Genomic DNA, 20,920 nt, shown 5'->3' on the forward strand with positions numbered 1-20,920 from the left:
TTTAGGACCTGATTCAATAAAAGATGATGATTAGACATGTGAAAGAGTTCAGTGAAACTTATCCCCCTGGTGATGAAAAATTATGATCAGCTGTACATGATAATTATCAACATTGTGAGACCAGAATATTTGTAATGTTAAAGGAAGTTTTTTATATACAAAACAACACTTGTTTTATACAATTGTTGGGCTGCACCGCACAGGCCTACAAGCCCTGTAATTGCCCAGCCTCGAGACCCAAGAAAGCCCGGAGACAGCGACAGAGACATCAGTGGTTTGTTGAACGGGGGATCTTACACATCAGAAGCAAAGGGTCCTGGAGTGACATCCACCATGGATGGCAGATGGCACACAGGACACGGCAACTATCTTCCTTGCTCCGGGGAGAAAGAAGGAGGCTACAAGTTATAGAGAGAATTGATGTTAGGTGGGCTCGTCAGTTACCAGGGAAACCAGCGTCCGGGGCATGGCCCTCCCAGCCCCTCAGGTTAAAGTTGTTTCCCTTTAATAAACTAGCAGGTGGAGCCATTCTGGCCTAAGGATTAGAATCATGGCCAGCTGGAGCAGAGAGCAAGCGTGTTGATGTGAGTCGGGTGTCGGTGAGGCAGCGGCTAGATGAGCGGGGGTGGAGGCACTGCCGGGTGGTGCCTCCGTGATCCTGGACATGTCCTTTCATCCTGTCGTAGGTCAGTCTTCTCATCTGAAAAATGGGGATAATAACAGGACTGATCCTGGAGTGCCAGCTCTTTAATAATCAAAAACCATAGGAGCGGGAATTCCCTGGTGGTCCAGTGGTTAGGACTCCGTGCTCTCACTGCCGTGGGCCCGTGTTCGATCCCTGGTCGGGGAACTAAGATCTTACAAACCGCACGGCACCCCACCCGAGAAAAAAATAGGAGGAATAGACAGAAATAAATAGAGTTGTATTGTTTAGACCAAAGGTCAACAAACTAGATTTCTGGCAAAATCCAGCCTGGCCTCTGTTTCTATAAATTAAGTTTTATCAGGACACAGCCAGGCCTGTCTGTTTACACACCGTCCATGGCTGCTCTGGCTCTTGGAAGGCAGAGCTGAGTAGTGGAGCTATGGCTGGAGTATTAACCTTCTGGCCCTTTACAGAAAAGGTTTGCGGACAGCTGGTCTAGACAAGGAAATTATGGGCAGTTTTGACCCTTAATGTTTGTATTCCCTACTATTATCTTCTCTCCTCTTTTTGCCTGTTTTCCAAGCAGATGAGGAGAGAGAGGGAAGTAAGAAGGGGCAGGCAGAGGCCTTTTAGCATCAATCAGGAACTTTAATGGGAAGGAATGGAAAGCAACGTTGGAGATGGAGGACAGCTGGGGGATTTGTGAATAGCCGCTTCAGGTGCTTCTCCCTTGCTGGGTCTTCAGGCTCAGGTGTCACGTGGCGTTCATCGTGCTTCTTTCCCGGGACCCCTCCTCCAGGGCTCTTCGCCCCTCCTTCAGATTTGGGCGGCTTCATCCATGACCCAGAAAAGAAGCTGACTGCGGCCAGAAGAGCCGCCCCTGCCTCCAGACCCCACCTGGCTGCTGGCTTATGCATTTCCTCCCCGAGATTTGGAGCGTGGATCACACCGTCAGAAAAGGTAGGAGACAGTCGGGGATTCTGGGGCACTGATTTGTGATACTATCACAGAATAAGTGTGATACTGGGATGGTTACATTTTGAAAGAAGAGTCTTTATCTTTCTAGGAGACATATAGAGATACTGATGGATAGAGTTGAGATTTGCTTCACAATAATCCAGTGCTGGGGGGAATGTGGGTGAAATAAGATCGGCCGTGTACTCATCATGGTTGCTAACACCGGTCATGGCGCGTGGGGCGTTCCTTACACCAATCTCTCCATTTTTGAGTACGTTTTAAAATTTCCATTATATAAGGTGAAAACCAACACACAGAAACAACCCAAATACCCACTAGACAAGACAATGGGTACATAAATGTCATAGCACAGTGGAAGCTTCTACAACAGTGAAGATGAATAAACTACAGCTACATGAAGTAATGTGGATGAATCTTAGAAATATATTATTGAGTAAATAGCAAGTCCCAGAAACATTGATTTATAGCATGATGCTCTTTTATATTAAGTGAAAAACAACTAAAACTAAACTCTCTAAACACACACATGTACATACATTAACATATACATATTTAAGAACACATACGTGATAAAACCATATTTTAACTGTATGTGGATGTATGTATCTATAATTAAAGAGCACATATGTGATTTTAAGGGTTTAAAAGCACCTATATTTTAAGAAAGCAGAATGAAAAACCGAAGTTTCAGTACAATGAATTCATCAGGTGACAGGTGGGACCAGGGTTGAGAAGATTGAGGAAGATGTAAGTTTCCTCAGGTTCTGGATCTCATGTTGGGTGGTGGATTATTATCATTTTTATCAAACATTAAGAAACAGGGCCACTTAACAGTATGTGTATTGAACCAAGGATTCTGATACATCTAATTCCGTGCGCCCAAGTCCAAATTAAACAACAAAAAGAAACAAGATGGTTCCTTTCCTTAATGTGGCTGATCTCATCCATTTTATGTTGATTCTATTGGTTTAACTTTCTGAAGGTGAATTTTTTCACCTCCTCCTACAAAATTGAGGGGTTGGTATGGGCAGTAAATAGCATCTTTGTTGCCCATAGGAAAAACAATCCCGATGTCATCATATACCACCTGCCCAAGAACTGACTGAGGATGACAGTGGACACCAAGAACAGGTACCAACAATAATTTATGCATGAAAAACTAAATTTGATGTCTCAAGTATTTCATACGTGATAGGAACAGATAGGTGCTTCTCGGAGAAGGTGGGCTTGTCTATCTACTGTGAGACCTTTCAGGGCAGGAGCATTCCTGCTCATTGACGCGTCCCCAGCACCTAGAGGTACCTAGGAAGTGCCTGCTGAGGTGATGGATAAATTGTGTGTTACCTGGGTTTTGGGGGACTCGCCAGCCTGTGTGAACAAACGGGACACCATTCGTGGGACCTTTCAAGTTTCCCTTTCCTGCCCCTCCTCCCAGACTCTCACTGGTCATTTCCATGACTCCAGCCAGGAGCTCACTCAGACACGACACGGGCCTCGTGCTTTTGTGGTTGCTTTCCTGATCTTGTCATCCCACCATCCCCACTGGCATCTGCCACCCATGCCATCTCTTCAGGGCTCCTCATTACAACTGCTGTCACCCTACCCCGTGTCCCAGGGTGTCTGGGGGACAAGCAGCCCAGCTGCCACCCTGGGCAGGAACCGCCTTGTACACTCACAGGAACGCCCCTTCTGTGGCCCACGTGGTCAGCCAGGCATCACGGTGGTGATGGTGGTGGACCACCAGCCTCTCTCCCTCGGGCCAGCCCCGGAGCTGCCCTCCTCCTCCCTGGCATGCCTGTGGAAACCACTTCCTCCTTCCTCTGCAAACCGAGCAAAGCAAAGCAAACCCTCCTGCAGAGAAACTCCCAGAGGTGCTGCCCGCTGGTTCTTTAGAAATGGCGCAGCCTACAGCTTCCAGGTCCCGAGGGAGGCCCAGGAGTTGGGCTGTGCAGGGCCGGGAGCTGCTCAGACAGCAGCAGGGACTCCGGGAGAGAAAGGGACAGTGTCAGGGCCTGATGTAGGTGCAGTGTCAGTGCCTTAGTTAGGGACAGTGTCAGGGCCTTAGTTACGCCTAGCGCCAGAGCCTTTGTTAGGTGTCGTGTCAGGGCCTGAGTGTGGGCCTTTAGATGTGGGAGAGAGAGAAAAAAAGCAAGAATGGAGAAGAAGAAACCGACTTTTAAACATCTACAATGTGCAAGATTTTCTATGTTTTACCCAATTTAATCCTCAAAAAGAAATCTACAAGGTGAATATCGTAACCCACGTTCGAGAGATGAGGAAACCGAGGCTCACTGAGGTTAAATATTACTTCACAGAGAAGGTGGCTTCAATGTGCAGCCACAGAGGGTTTTATAACACCGAATCCCAGAACTAAGAGCGGCTGGAGAACAGCTGACTCAAGCTGGGAGCGAGTCCTTTGCAAGAACACAGGAAGAAGGAGAAGAACAAATATTTGCTTTCCGGGGGGCAGCCTGGCTACCAAGCTACATGTGTCCAGTTCCCCTCCAAACTCGTCAGAGAAACACCTGGAATCCGTGAGGGGACAAGAGTGACTAATGGGGGTCCCTCCACACGGAAGGAAGCACCAGAAATGGTACCCAAGTGATCCTGTCACCTACGGTATTTCCTAGGGTTTGTTCTCTTGGCCTGTGAGACTCCAGCCAGGACACTGCTTGTCCCACTAGGATGGGGGTGAGCAGCCCACCAATACAGTCCCACTCAACCTTTCTGGGGCTGCTCACCCAGGAAATACAGGTGCACTTTCTGGATCTTTCTGAGCCTGCTGTTGGGCAATGTAGATTTAGCCTCCAGGAGGCTCAGAAATGATTAAGAACAGTATGTGAATTAAATTAGCTGCAAAACTATGCTCTACTCAAGGCTGGAAGTTCACCTGGTTTATGTCCTGTCCCAAAGCACCATTTTTTTAAAAAATTTATTTATTTATTTTTGGCTGCATTGGTCTTCATTGCTGTGCACTGGCTTTTCTCTAGTTGCGGTGAGCCGGGGCTACTCTTTGTTGCAGAGCACAGGCTCTAGGCGCGCGGGCTTCAGTAGTAGCAGCACACAGGCTCAGTAATTGTGGCACACGGGCTTAGTTGCTCCGCGGCATGTGGGATCTTCCTGGACCAGGGCTCGAACCCGTGTCCCCTGCATTGGCAGGTGGATTCTTAACCACTGCACCACCAGGGAAGTCCCCAAAGCACCATTTTAAAATGTAGGTTTTATTATTATTTGGGTATGGTGAGGCCAACAGATAAGGAGACGACTGTTTCTGGAAAGATGGTGTGTTACAGATCCCAAGAGAAGGGGTGTGCCGTGCCATGTAGGGCCACACAGGGAAGCACCAGGGTGGGTCAGGAGTGAGGGGAAAGCATAGCCTTTATTGTGGTTTCTGTGGAAGGAATGGGAGAGGCAGGGGAAGTGGGCTTAGCATTGGCTCGTTTGAATCATTTCAGTGGGCTCTGGGGCATGGGACCTGTCCCTGGTTGTCTGGTGACGGGCTTAGGGCAGGTGGAGAGTGGCCCAGAGTGTGGGAGCTGATAAAGGAGGTGGTTGGGGTGTGGACAGATTTGTTTGCATTTGAAAAGCATGTTCTGGGAACTGGCTAGCCTGGGGAGGGAAATTTCCTGCAGGGCCAGCAAGGCCTGACTGTCAAAGCCTCAGAAACAAGTGGTTCATACAATTATGCCCAGCTTATCTGACATAGCTCATCATACAATTGGCAAGGAAAGGAAGTGGCCAAAAGTAAAGAGCCAACAAAATAGGCTCCCAATTTTATTTTTTTTTCAAGGAGATTATCAAATATCCTTTATTTATTTTTTCAGTTTTAATTTTTTTTTTATTTATGTAGAGTTGATTTACAATGTTGTGTTAATTTCTGCCATACAGCAAAGTGATTCTCTTATACATATATATACATTCTCTTTTTAAAATATTCTTTTCCATTATGGTTTATCATAGGATATTGAATATAGTCTGTGCCATACAGTAGGACCTTGCTGCTTATCCATCCCATGTATAAAATCCTACATTTGCTAACCCCAAACTCCCACTCCATTCCTTCCCCACACCCCTCCCCCTTGGCAACTGCAAGTCTGTTCTCTATGTCTGTGAACCTGTGTCTGTTTTGTAGATAAGTTCATTTGTGTCATATTGGAGATTCTACAAATAAGTGATATCATATGGTATTTGTCTTTCTCACATCACTTAATATGATCATCTCTAGTTGCATCCAGTGTTGCTGCACATGGCATTATTTCGTGTTTTTTTTTGTGTCTGAGTAGTATTCCATTTGGTATATACACAACATCTTCTTTATCCAGTCCTCTGTTGATGGACATTTAGGTTGTTTCCATGCTGTGGCTATTGTGAATAGTGCTGCTATGAACATAGGGGTGCATGTATCTTTTTGAATTATAGTTTTGTCTGGATATATGCCCAGGAATGGGATTGCTGGATCATATGGTTCAAATATCCTTTATTAAGAACAGTCAAGGCAGTAAAGCAGTCACCATCAACCTGGCAAACATTAGTGGGAAAGTTAGTGCTGCAGAGAAATGGAGCCTTGTGTTTGTGGTCTTGGCAGTATCCAAAAATAAAATAAATAAAATAAAATAAAATATTATTCCATAGCCCAAATTTGATTTTCAGCCCTTTCCCGTTGTCAAGCTCCTAAGGACACATTAAAGTTCAAAGATTAAATTATTTTGCCCTTGTAAGTTCAAGTACCAGGAAACCAAACTTCAAAAATGTTGAAATTAAGGTCTGAGTTTCCTCCTCATCAGTTCCTTCCTGCTCAGTCCCAGCAAGGAGACTGCTCTGTCCAGGGCAGGGGACTGCAGTCAAGGCCGTCTTGTCTTCTGCAGGGAAGCGTGTGGCTCCTTGGGCCTTGAACATCGAATTGGCTTCTCACACGCCGCTTAAATATTGTTAGTACAAGATTATCACAGCCCTGACCCCACCTGCATGGAATTTTAAAATAAGCCGTTCCCTGGCCTCTGGGGGCAGATTTCCCAGGCAAGTTCTGCTCCCAGAACCAGGTACTGAGTGTCAGCAGAGCCTCAGGGTTGCCTGGGGGAGAAAGGGAAGAGGGGTGCCGGCACAGAGCTTGGACCCCAGCATCAGCACCCCTGGGAACTCACCAGAAATGACAGGGCTGCTGATGGGAGACAGGCTGGGCCCAGGGCCCCTGGTTCACAAGCCCTCCAGGTGGTTCTGGTACTTGCTCAAGATCTGAGCCGCACTGTGGTTTGTGTAGATTCCACAGCCCGGGAATGTAAATCCTGTTGGGCCAATTATTCCAACAGGCGTGAGTGACAGCACCACTGCGACCATACCTGGGAAATCCCACCTGGGCATCTTAGCTCAGCATCTGGGTCCTGATGCTTTCCTGAGTAACACAGGCATCTCCAGGGGTAGCTCCCAGACTCCCAGGCTCCGGGCCGTTTTTGGTGACTTTCTTTCCCAGCCAGCGTGTTTGTAACTTCTTACCAGGTCTTTTCCCGAGTCGTGTGTTTTGGGCCCTGTCTGGTGACAGACTGTCCCTGGTGTGTTGTCAGCAGGCACAGACAGTCCTGGGCCAGAGCGCCGAGGACCATGGCCTCCTGTGCGGAACGTTCTAGGCCTCTGTACCTTGCCCAAGGGAAGGGCCCTCTCCCAGCCCCACTTCAGCTGCAGGATCACCCTCAGCAGACCGTGGACCTTGCTGGGCCCCTGGGCCCCGTGAGGATGGCCCTCTGACCACGTGCTGGGTGTGTCCTCGGTGTTTGAATGGTCAGGACCCCGTGCAGCATTTCTCCCTCGTACATGTGGTTCTGACGTGGAGGGATCTGCTTCAAGCGTGTGGACCCGGCTTGGTGGCTCACAGGGACCATCTGGAGAGATGGAGGCCATGCTGCTGCCCTTTGACCTCACCGCGCAGGTCCCACTGCCAGCGGTCAGGGCTTCCGGGGCCTCCGAGGCTCTGCCGGTGATTCTAACGGGGGCCCAGCTGGAGCCCTGGTTTAAGCTCTTTTGTTTTCTAGTGACTTTTTTTTTTTCTAGACCAAGTGCTTTTTTTTGACCAACCAAACATAGAAAACGGAAAGGCACTGAAAGCCTTCCTTCATTTAACTTTCTTTTGCTTTCCAGGCCTAGCATTCATTCATTTATTCACTCACTCACTCATTCATTCATCATCCTAGCAAACTCCTCTAGATCCTGGTCTCATTTGGGTCTTCCGCAGAGAGAGCTATAACCTCGGTCGGTTTGGGCTTGTAGGAAGCCCCCTGCCCACCTTCTCTCTCTGACTGGACCATCCCACTGCATGCTTTCCGTCTGACACCTACCAAAGGCCGGACTCAGTACACTGTCCTCATGGCCCCCTTTTCTGTGCCACGTCTATGCGGTTCCTTCCTTTATTACTGTCACATGTGCCACAGTCTCACTGCTTCCTTAGGCCTCAGTTACCTCCCAAGTTTATGCCCACCTTGACAGTCTCCTAGCCCAGGATGTGGTCCTTCACGGCTTCCCTGCCTCCAGGCTGGCCCCCTTCCAGCCCATCCCTAACAGAACCACGGCACTCCCCTGCTTTACACTTTCGAATGGCAGCTATTGCCCGCTGGCTAGAGTCCAAACTAAGAGGCCTTTCCCAGCCTGCTTCTTGATCTCATTTATTTTGTCTACTTCTGTCTTTCACTGTAAGGTAGGCTCTGTAAGGGCAGGGCTTTGCATCTGTTTTGTGTGCTGCTATGTTTGCAGCTTCTAGAAGAGAGCTGGGCACACAGCAGGTGCCCGGCAAGTATCTCTGGAGTGGACGGATGGATGCTGAGCCCCTCTGCTTCATCTCCTGCCATCCTCTCCACCCACCCCCGCCGGCCTGGCCCCATGCTGGCCAAGCTAAAATGCCCACATTTCCGTTCAGGCCACTGTTCTTTCTTGGGTCAGGGCCTTGGCATGAGCTGCTTCCTGGGTCTGGAAAACCCTTTCCCATCCTGTTCAGTTGGCTGACTCCTCCTGACCCCCCCGAACCTGGCAAGGACGCCTCCCCCATGTGCCATGATGGGCACCAGCAGCCATCATGGTTGTCATTTATCGATGACAGGCCAGGCTCTTCCTAAGTAATTTTTCAGAGGCGATCTCATTCCTTCTCCTGAACCTACGCACCAGGTATTACGGATGCCCCTCATTTACACGTGGGGACACTGACGCTTGATCAGCTTGGGTCCCTTGCCGGGTCACTTGGGTTACAGAGGCAGCAGGGGGCAGAGGCGGGATTCCAGCCCTGTTGTCTAGCTCAGATGCCACGTCCCGAGCCCCGGGACTCGCTCTTCTCAGGGCACTGAAGTTGTCCGTGTCCTTGTCTGTGTTTTCTAATGGATCCTAAGCTCCTTGAGGGTGGGGTACTTTTTTAATCTTTTTTAAAGATTTTTTTTTTTTGGATGTGGACCATTTTTAAAGTTTTTGTTGAATTTGTTACAGTATTGCTTCTGTTTTATGTTTTGGTTCTTTTGGCCATGAGGCATGTGGGATCTTAGCTCCCCATCAAGGGATTGAACCTGCACCCCCTGCATTGGAAGGCAAAGTCCTAACCTCTGGACCACTAGGGAAGTCCCCGAAGTTGGGGTCTTTATCTTGTACACCTTGGCTTTGTCCCGACGACTTATGCTTAGCACACATTACGCATCCACTGGATACTCGGTGAATGAATGAATGTATGAATGAGCAAAGGACAGTGTGAGGGGTCTGGGCACATGAAGACGAGGAAAGCAAAGCCCCCATTCCCACCCCCCCTCACGTCCATCCTGGAAGCTCACCACCGATTCCTGGAGTGTCCAGAAATCAGCTCTTCCCCAAGGGCCCATTTATCTAGCTGTCCCTGAGTGTACCTGGATGCTTCAAATGAATCCATCGTCATAAATGTTACTTAGAAAGCAGAGGTCTGCAGATTTCCTAATGTCAAAGACATCAAATGAATGAATGAACGGACTATGCTGGCTGCTTGCTATTCATGGGAGATGGTTTATTCTGAGTGCTAACAAGGAGGTTTTTCTCTGTGATCGAAAGAGAAGATTGGAATCTGATTCCAGGAATCACTCCCTCCTGAACTCAGAGGTCAGAGATGCTCTTTCTGGAAGAGCTAACACTGCCAGGCTCTGTCCCTTCAGCCCGAGCTCACTGTGGAAAGAACCCTCAAATCCCCCCTTTTGTTTTAGGTTTAACAGATCTTCTGTGTGAGTGGGGAGGGTGACTTTCTGAGTCCCTGGCAGGGTTCTGAATGTTTTCTGTTCTGTGGACTTAGAGCTTCCTCTTTTAAAGTTCCAGAGAATATCGTTGTCGGACACAGGGTACTTGCTGGACTCTAATAGAAGCCTATGATTAAATTATTTCAGACTCTAATAAAAATATTTTTTAGAATAAAGTCCTTTCGGAATTATGTCGAGTGCTGAGCACACAGTTCTTGGTAAACACTTGAAACTGCCAGGTCTTTCTGAGTAGCTTTTGCTCAGCAGGGCACATCCTGAGGAAATTCAGGAGACTTATCTTCAGAGTCAAAAGTTGGGGTTGATTTCAGAAACCTCCTGGAGAGAAGGGATCCTGATGAGATATCTCAGGGGCAGTGCTTTTGGTTTTTGTACATTCTTTCTCCTCTCTTTAAATACAAATTTCCTGTAACACACTTGAAATGACAATCTTTCAGGGGAGAACACTCATCAAGATGTTGCCCTCAACGTCCTTTTCTTTTTCCCACCATGCCCTGCACACACAGCATCGGGTGGCAGAGTAGACCATGAGCCCCTTGACCTCCCCATGCTCGCTGTCAACACTGACTCCAATGTTCCTTAAATTACAATTTTTCTCCAATAGCCCAAAGCAGATTCTCTATTTCTTCCTGCTTAGAAGGAATTTATTTTAAAAAAGTCTATTAAACACCCATCATGAGTGAGATGCTGTCCCAGGCGAGGGTTTGGGGGGAGGCACATCAGTGGTGAAATAGCATGTCCTTGCCCACTTGGAGCTTGTGGAACAAGAGTGGGCCTGATGCTTTCATAGTTTATACCTGCTCCTGCAGGCCACACAAGCCCCAGTGCCACTGGCACACGGGGACAGATGAATGGCCACTAAAAGTCTTCTGTAGCTCTAGATCTGTATCAGTTAGGGATGCCTTTGCTTTGCAAGTAACAGAAAACCTAATAGAGAGTGGTTTAAACAAAAACTGGTGTTTATTTTTCCCCCACGTTGCTAGAAGTATAGAGGTTTGGCAGCTCAATGATGTCAGGGTCAGTGACTCTTCAATTTTTGAACTTTCCCCATGGTCACAAAATGACTGCTGGAGTGCCAGACATAGTGCCAACACTGATAACAGCCCAGTTTCCTAAGAAGCTGGTACAATGTTTCTGTGGGCTGGAAGCAGAATGCTGGCGTGGCAAAACCAAAGAGGGGGTGGTATCCCTCTACTCTCAGCCCTCCGCAGGTATCCCCAGACCTGGATCCTGTGTCCAACCTTCCTTCCTTCAGGGAAACTCCTTTCCCCAATGGGAACATTATTTTGGAGGGGCAGCTAGTCGTCCCTGACTTGGGAAGGTGTAGATCTGGGGTGGATGTTAGCCTCTCCTTGCAGTGTGGTAATCCAGGGAGCTCACGCAGGCAGTTCCTGGGCTGGACTAATGTAGACATGCCTGACGTTCTGGTGAGCAGTGAGTGCACAGTTTAGGCCTTGATGCTGGGACTCTCAGGAAGGAAGGAAGGGAGGGAGGGAGGGAGGGAGAAGAAAGGAAGGAAGGCTGGAAGGATGGAAGGAAGGAAAGAAAGAGGAAGGAAGGAAGGAAGGAAAGAAGGAAGAAAGAAAGAAAAAGAAAGAAAGAAAGAAAGAAAAAGAAAAGAGAAAAGAGAAAAGAGAGAAAGGGAGGGAATCAAAGAAGCAAAAACAACTAAACTGTACTACAGAGGAGAGCGTAGTAGCCACACAATAAGACAGCAGGCTTTGGGAACACAGAGGAGAGAAATGACTTCCAGGGTGGTTGTGTGTGTTGCTTGGTGCGAGGCTAGTAAGATGAGGACAGGGCGTGCGTCACAGAAGAAAGAATATTTAGTTCATTCGTTTATTCATTCATTCATTCAACAGATATTAGCTTTTCCTTCCTTAGCCAGACATGTCCCCTGCCCTGCAGGCACTTAAGCCTCATGAAGAAGACAGACATAGATCACATGGTGAGTCGGCTAAGACGTAACATTGTGGGAAGTGTAAGGAAGGAGAGAGATGAGGGGCTATACTCGAGGGTGTCACCCAGTCAGGGAGGTCAGAGAAGGCTGTTCAGGGGTGAGTGAGGTTTCGGCAAGCAGGGGAGGGAGAGGCATCCCATCAGAGGAACAGACTTGCCGGTGAGTGGGGCTGGAGGGCCTCGCTGGGTTGGGGAAGGTGAGTGGCCTGGACCCCGAAGAAGGCGGAGAGTGAGCAGGGATTGGGGCAGCGTCCACCAGGCTCTTTGCCAGACATCCTGAACTTGAGTTTATGCTTAGAACAATCCTATAAGGTGAGAATTCCCTTAGTTTTGGTTCCCCTGAAATTAAATTCTGAGACAAAGTGTTGGTTGCTGGTAGTTTACAGAGGAGGAGATTCCAGGGAGCAGGAGTGAGGAGCCCAGAGAGCGAGAGAGGAATTAAGAAAAAGCCATGCGAAGGGTGAGTTATGCGGGTCACCTGCTGCGGACATGTGGCTCTTGTCCACCAGGGCCTCCTGAGAGGTGTACAGAAGGCCTCCCACAACTCTTTTCTTGAAAGAATGACACAGATCAGGAGTGAGGGCCCCTGAGACACCTGCTCCAGGTGTTATATGCATTTTAAAGATGAAGATCAGAAAATATTAGCCTCTAGCCCAAATTTTCACTGCAAATAAACGACAGAGCAGGGGTTTGAACAAGGTGGGCTGTGACTGCAAAACTTATGTTTTACCACTGTCCTCTTCACTGTATATTAAAACACATAATTATCAAGGATGCGATGAATTATAATGGATGTTAAGGTCAGTGCTGGTGTGATATTTTTCTTTTTAATTTATTTTTTAAATTGAGGTATAGTTGATTTACAATGTTGTGTTAATTTCTGTTGTACAGCAAAGTGATTCAATTATACATACATACAAGTATATATATGTATACGTTCTTTTTTAAAATATTCTTTTCCGTTATGGTTTGTCATAGGATAGTGAGTATAGTTCTCTGTGGCTATGATATTTTTCTGTCATTAATCTCTCCAGGCCTAGCAGTGATGCTGAATCTCTGGTGCTGCTACAGTACCTACAGAAGAGGTATCACCACCCTGGGTGGTAGTGAGGGGTGAAGTCCCATAATCTATAGAGCAAACTAACTGGCCCGTGAGGATTTAACCCAAGCATAAAATAGTGAAAGGGGTGTCAATAGGGTCTCTGGTAGGTTAAAGATGGTCGCAAATTCTTTGCTACTTCTCCCAACAAGAGGAGGCATTGAAATCTCCTTCCCTACACCTGATCTGGTCTTAGTGACTGGCTTGACCAGTAGAATGAGGCAGAAGTGACTTTCTGGGAGCCCCAAGGCTTGCTCAGGGGGATCCCTGCCACTAGCAGGTGGGCTGCTTGGATGGGACACTTGCTCTTGGAGCCCTGAGCTGCCATGTGAGCTGTCTAGTTACTCTGAGGCCGCCTTGCTGGAGAGGCCCCAGGTGAGCGGTCCTGGTGAGATGGACAGGCTCCAGGTGAGAGTTTCAGCCGAGTCCAGTTGTCCAATGTCTCTGCCAAGGTGCCAGATGTGGTAGAGACCCAGCAGACCAGGCAACCTTCAGCTGGTACCACCAAGTAGGCTCTGTTGATGCCACATGGGAAGAATGAATCACCCAGCTTCTCATACTCCTGACCTATAAAACTGAGCTAAAATAACATACTTGGTATTTTAAGTTTTTGTTGCTCAGCCAGAGATAACTGGAACATGACTTCTACTTTCTATTTCCTGTAGTCACTGCAATCTTACTCTTCTTAGAAGGATATGTACCATCTTCAAATGGCAGGTTGAAATTCAGCTATTTGGACTAAGTTCTAATCTATACACCTGTAGAAGTCAATGGGGAATTTGGGTATCTCTCTCTCTCTCTTTCTCTCTCTCTGTGATTCATGTGTGGAATTTTGGATCAAGCATCTGTGAACATGCCCCAAGGGGGTGAAAGCACTTTCCATTCTCAGCTCTGAATTGTAAGTGGTGGACATGAGTCTTGGGAGCCAATATGTAAACACAAGCATGCAAAGCAGTAGAAACTCCAGTGTGAGGAGGCTTCCCTGAACACATGTAAGTAAAGCAATGATTACGGATGTGCTTTCTGAGAGAAAGTATAGAGAGAGAAAGTCCCCTACACACGCATGAGTTCCATTCCAAGAGCGCATTCGTAAGTCTAATTTGTTCGTAAGTCCAGCAAAGTTGGCCTCGGTACCCAACCAACACAATCGGCTATATAGTACTGTATTGTAATAGGTTTCTGATACTTTTCCACAAATAATACATAGAAAACAAACAAAAAATAAAACATTTTTAATCTCACAGTACAATATCTTGAAAAGTACAGTAGAACAGTACAGCAGCTGGCATCCAGGGGCTGGCATCGAGGGAACAGGCAGGAAGAGTTACTGACTGGAGGAGGGAGAGGAGGTGGGAGATGGTAGAGCTGAAGGATTGTCAGCAACAGGAGATGGAGGGAAAGCTGCAACTTCACTCACGCCTGACATGGATGGCACAGGTTCTGGTTCCTTGCTGGATTCAAGTCTATCTATCCTCTTGCTTCCGGACACCCTGGGCTTGAAATAAAGATACTGTATTCTATACAGTAGCGTACAGGAAAGTACACAAAAGCACAACCACTTGTAGAGGATGGACGCACGTGACAATGTACACCAGACACGTGAACTAACTTACGTGATTGGACATGTGAACGCATGTTTGCATCTTTGAAAGTTTGCAACTTGAAGGTTCGTATGTAGGGGACTTACTGTAATGCAGAAAGTAGAAAAAAAAACTTGGGGAGATGCCCACAGTTAAAGAGGCCAGGAGTCAGAGGAGACCTAGCTGAGAGTTGGTTTGCAGAGTTCATGTCACAGCCAGAGGAGGATGCCAGCAGAAAGCACTGGTGTCCTGTGCCACAGGGGAATCTGGGAGACTGGGGTTCAGATACCCTCCTCACAGCTCCTTGTGACCTCAGCTACGTATCTATTTTTGGAAAAAAGAGATCTTCTTTCACTAACTGTGTGAGTAATTTAGTGAGGTTTCCCACCTCTTTGGGGGCCAAGGCATGACATGGTCTTATTTATTTTTTCAGAGACCACAGCCAGCTATGTCCTGAGCAGCTCCTTTCCTACTGGGTGGGGATCTCCCTAAAGACTCTGCAGCCATTCCATAACTTTCCAATAACGCTGGGTTATTGGGAGAGTCAGGTTCTGATTTCTAAGACTTTGTCTTGTTCATGTAAATATTTTAATCTCATGATATATTTCTACCTTTTCCCCACTCTTGTGAGTCTGTGTGTGTAAGTATTGGTATGTATGTGTATGAGTGTGTGTTGTGAAGAGTTTGTGTTGTGTATGTGTGTATTTGTATGTGTATGAGTGTGTGTTGTGTGTATGTGTTGTGTGCTTGTGTGTCGTGTGCTTATGTATATGGCTGAGTCTGTCATCTCACACCGGGCTGGTTTGTTTCCCTTGAACTCCCCCCTCTGGGCTGGTTGGGGCTGATAGGAGGGACGGCAGAGCCCTCGAGGGGTCCAAGGGTGGCTGCCTCTGGCCAGGCTGCTGTCCTCTTTCTACTGGCTGTCACCGCTTTCCCATCTTGCCCTGAACTGGCCTAGGGTCCTTTTGGTGCTTTCCACCAAGTGCTAGCCATCTGGAAGTGGGAGACAGAGGGCACTGGTTGGTTTCTCAAGGGTCCTGGGGAGGGTGGTCTCATTCTACATCCCCCCCCACCCCTGGTTTTTCTGATCGTGTTAATATCCCCAACACCTTGATCTTTTCTGGTGGAAGACGCTCAACACTCTGGACCACCTTCCCGTAGCCTGCCTCCCACGAAAAGGAGAATAAGGCTTTTCCTGAGCGCTTAGTAAGTTCCAGCCATCCTGACTGTTGAATGCTTGCAGTTCCAGCCCTTTCCTGAACGTTACCTAATCAAATCCCCTCGACCGTGGAGGGAACAGAGGCTGAGAAGGGGAAAGACTGCCCAGGCCACACCCCCAGTCAGCATCCTCGCTGGGGCTTCCCCCGAGTCCTCTGCCTTCTGGTCTAGTGTTTATTTGCCATACCACATACACATGTCCACACTCAATCATCTGTGCTTCTGAGAACTTCCTTGAGTCTCATCCCGTCTTTTTAAAGATGTGGTAACCCAAAGTTCACACAATTCGCAAATACGGCTGAAATTCGGTTTTGTGTTGACACAGGACGACAGCTCCTTTTGACACAGTGGCTTCGTTGTCCTCTGCCTCGGTGGGACAATGGGTGGATGTCACCAAGAAGTGGTCACAGTCACATCTCTTCTTGTGGTTATAATGAATCAGTTGGGCATGTCTATCTTATAAAAATAGTATAGGTGACTTTTCTGGAAGTCATTTTAGGGAAAAGTGTAATCATAAAATACTCCCAGAGAACTACAGCTGTAATTTCTTGCCCTATGACTCATGACTTTGGTGGATCTTCTTGGAGTTTATCGGCTTGCCATTTGATGACCCGGAAGAGTTCAGAGTCATCTGCAAAGCTGGAGATTTCTCCGTGAACTCCCTCATTTTAGATCACGTAGAAGTATTCATTTATCTTGAAAGTTGGTTTTGGCCCCCAGGTTTCCTGTCTAGACTCGCTAAATGTTGGCTCTTCTACTGACTGTATTTTGAAATCATCAGGTTAGATCTGGGGCAGGTCTGAAGTAGGACCAGAATCCAGGGAGAAGGATGACTCCCAGACCAAGTAGTTTATCAAAAGCTGGGATTTCCACTCAGGCAAGTTAAGACTGGGCACAATAAGCATATAGAAGGTAATTTAAATCAGATTTACTCAACATACGAGAACATATTGGGGGTGTCACCTGATGTTTGACAGGGACAAAGACAATGAAATGGATATTTAAATATCATTAAGGGAATGTCTGGGAGTCATTCAGGAAGAGGTGGCACCTACTAAAATACCAAAGTTTCAAGTAGGGTCTGAGTTAATCTTTCTACATCAGTAAGTACTTATCTACAAGGTAATATTTTTTGGTGGGGTAAATTAATTTTTAATAGTTTGAAATTTATGTATGCTGTAAAATTGTGGCATACTACGGTCTTAAATAAACCAAACTTTCCTGTGGGGATAAAAAATTTCAGAGTAAGCCCAAGTCCTGGGATCCCATAGTCTGTCAAGATAATTTGTAATGGTATGAATGATACTGCTTTGTGTCACTATACTGAAAACTACTTAACCGATCCCTATCGTAGGGTGTTAAGTTGTCTCTCGTTTTTAATTATTATGAACAACGCCACAGTAAACATTCTTGCCTCTTCCGACACCTATCTAATTGTTTCCTTATGGAAAATTCCCAGAAATGAAGCTGCTGAGCCCCCAGGATGTGCATTTCAAGGGCTTTAAATAAAATACCTTCAGACAGGTCCTACGTATTTACATTTCCACCAGCAGAGATGCAGGTGCCCAGTTCTCCATATTCTTGACGTTGCTAAGAAGACACTTCTCTTCTAGGGAAATTCAAGGTCAATGAGCCACAAAGCCCAGGAAGTGGAATTCACTCAGTAAGTGCTTTTCAGCATGCACATCCTGGGCAGAGAAGTGGATAACATCCTTATTTCCTCCCGATTTCTGGTGTTTGCTTTCTCACATCAAACATAGACGGGCATAGATGGAATGTGTCCAGCGTTTGAAACCAGCTATCGAGCGGCTGTGGCTATGATGCCGTTTGGTGTTGCCAAGCCTCAGGGAACCCTCAGCCTCTGGGTTTAGAACTGGGATCCACTCGACCGACGGGGGCCTTGGGACAGGCTCCGAGGGAACGCTGCTCCAGGGGCCTGTGAACCTTACCTGCCCAGGGCAGTCAGGGTTTGGGAAGACAGATCATTTCCTGAGTCAACTTTGTAGGTTCTCAGCAGCAAAGAGGCAGCAAAGCAATGCATTTGTACCTGCCCAGGGATCTCCTTCAAATTCTGGAAGAACTTGAGTGCGGATTATTGATTTTAATTAAAATATTAATTAATTAAAATAGTAATGTAAAATAGTAATTTAATATTTATATTAATTTAATATATTTAAAATATTCATATTAATAAAATGTCAATTTCTTCTTGGTAGCAATTTCTATACCAAACATTTACCAAGAGTGATTGACCAGAGCATGTCTGAGAAGGAGTGTTAGGGAAACTAAGGGTGAGATTTTATTTACTTTCCACAACACCTTTTGCTCTGAGATCTGTTTTCTCTGCTCTTCCTGCTGCCTTAATTCATTTTATATTAAAAAAAAATCTGGCAACAATTTTAGCCTCACAAGTGTCCTTCACCTCCAGCCATCCCACTTCCTTCCTGGCTTTCTCCCAAATGCACCAGACCAGGGAGATGATGGAGTACTGTGGTGGCTATTTAAGTACCAGGCTAGCCTGGGTTCAAATCCCAGCTCAACCGTGACCTCCCTTTGCGACCATGGTTCTTTAAAATTTCTGTAAACTGGCAGAATAATGCCTATTTCATAAGGTTGCTTTGGAGATTAAATTAAATGAGGTACTATATGGCGAGTATCTCCAGAATAATGCTCCTTAGATGACGATTTCCAATTGTGTGTCTCTATGAGCCTAGGTTGTGGGAATTTTCAGATTACAATGATCTCTTGGTTTGCTGGTTGATTTCCCAGACTTCTGGGGAGTTATCATTTCTCTTGTCTCCCCCAGTATCCTGCCTAGCCTGAAGCCCCCCTTCCAGGCATGGTACCTCTCACAGCAGATGTTGATGTGTGCTACCCAGACCCAAGCCCCGCTTGCAATAACCTCAGTTACTCATTGCAAACCAGTGGTGGTTTTTATGTGATGCGCAGATCAGAGAGGGTGTAATGAGAGCAGGTCAGTGGTTAGAACTCTATGGCCTGGAGAATACAAATCTGTAAAACCACTATAAAAGATATTTTAAAAGTGCAAATGGACTTTGCCCACCTGCTTCTGGAGCAGGGGAAGCAGCACACCACCTTGTGGCACATGAAAGATTTTGCAAGGATGTATGTCCCCGCAGAGAGCAAGCTCATGGAATAGCTTGTCTCCACAGGTGGTACAAATGGAAGAGGGGCATTTGCTAAGGATCTAGAAGTCAGGGAGAGAGCATCGCAGCAGCTTGTGCTTAGCAATTATTGGGAACATCTTGAACCTTCGGGTTGCCCTCTGGGCGAACAGTCAGCGTGGTGTCTCACAGCTGTGTCCTGAAGCCACCGCAGGTGAGTCCATTCCTGGTTATCTCACCTTGTCTCTGAGCATCTCCTTCCTTTTGGAACCTCGGTCCAGCTGGTAAGCCCCCCCGCAGTTCTTGGTCTTCCCTTCTCTTCTTTCCTATAGTCTGGCTGTAGGCAAGAAAATAGTGAGCTCATACTTTTGTATAGTTTGTACTGAACTCAGTTCATCCTCGCCACAACCTGTGAGAATGGCAGGTGACCCTTACTGCTCCCGTTTAACTGAGGTTTAAGTAGCTCAGGGGACTAAGGTCCTCAACTCTCGCCATTTCTTCTCATTTTACTGTAAGTTCCATCTTGAGGTGTGCTGACGTTTTACTAGCTGATAAAGCTATGGATTGCCATTGGAGAGAGCATTTACCTTTAACCAGGTGTCTTTGGTGATGGTGCTGATAGAGTTTTAGACAACATGGCATGGGCATGAGAGAGAGATTTGGGAGAATTTCCCTGGGTCCTCAGATCACAAGACCGCTTACTCACCTCTGTAGGTGATTTAGGTGATGAATTACAAGGGCAGATCAAGGGTCTGTATCACTTCCAGGAGCTCCAATAAATGCTACAGAGCCTCCTGTGTGGGGGGATGGGTGGGACTATTTAAATCCTTTTAAGTCAAGCCAAAAATTGGGCTTCAGGCCAACAGCTGAAGGAAGCCAGTAGCTTCTTTGATCAAGATGCATGAAGTCTTCTGGGATCTCCCATCAAATGGCATTGTTTTCAGAAGCTCTCCTCTTGCTGGCCATTGATACCAAACAGTGCTTTTGAAGGCTACTGTTGAGCCGTGGCTGGCTTTCATTCTTCAAAACAGACTTGTGAAATGAAAATAATCATGCTCTACCAAAGCCAAGAAGCTTAAATAGTCATTTCTTCCCTCAGTGGAAGTTAACAGGAGGTTATCTTTAACACTCATTTGAGGCAAACTGAAACAACAGGGTCGATTATGGGAAGGGCTGCGGGCGTGTTCGTGAAGGCAAAGCTTGGTTTTCCCAAGACTGGGGTTTCAAGAGCCCCAGCCTGACCGATCAGTGCAGGCTAGAGGGCCTGGCTGGAGGCTCAGGAAAGACTTAGGGCCGTTGCCCTTGTGTGGTTGAGGCCACGGGAGTCTTCAGGGAGGCTCACACTGAGGCTAGAAACTCCCTTTTGCTGGTGTCCAGAGATGTTCAGGCTCCCAGGGGTAGGCTCCTTCTAACCAAATTCAAGAGGCTGATGAATTCCAGAACATCAATTTGTTAATTACAGTAGGCGTGTCCCTTCCCAGTGACTTATGGAGGTGACTGGGGGGTTGAATTTGGGATCTGAAGGCAGCTTGGGGAGCATGAAACCAATTCCCATAGGAATTGGAGGCCTGATGGAATGTTGAGGCAGTGAAGTAGCCAATGAAGAGCATGGTCCCTGCCCCAGACTTCCTGGGACTGGGTCGCAGCCAATGTTACACTGGTGACATTGACATATAGTTGCTTGTAATAGTCTCTTATGGTCCTTTTCATTTCTCTGGTGTCAGTTGTAACTTCTTGTTCATTTCTAATTTTATTGATTTGGGGCCTCTCCCTTTTTTTTTCTTGATGAGTCTGGCCAAAGGTTTATCAATTTTGTTTATCTTTTCCAAGAACAAGCTTTTAGTTTCATTGATCGTTTCTATTGTTTTCCTCGTCTCTATTTTATTTATTTCTGCTCTTATGATTCCTTTTCTTCTGCTAACTTTGGGTTCTGTTTGTTCTTCTTTCTCTAGTTGCTTTAGGTGTAAGGTTGGGGTGTTTATTTGAGATTTTTCTTGTTTCCTGAGGTAAGCTTGTATCACTAAAAATTTCCTTCTTAGAACTGCTTTTGCTGCATCCCATAGCGTTTGGGACAC

This window comes from Eubalaena glacialis, chromosome 14 (genome assembly GCF_028564815.1).
Source record: "Eubalaena glacialis isolate mEubGla1 chromosome 14, mEubGla1.1.hap2.+ XY, whole genome shotgun sequence".
Lineage (NCBI taxonomy): Eukaryota > Metazoa > Chordata > Mammalia > Artiodactyla > Balaenidae > Eubalaena > Eubalaena glacialis.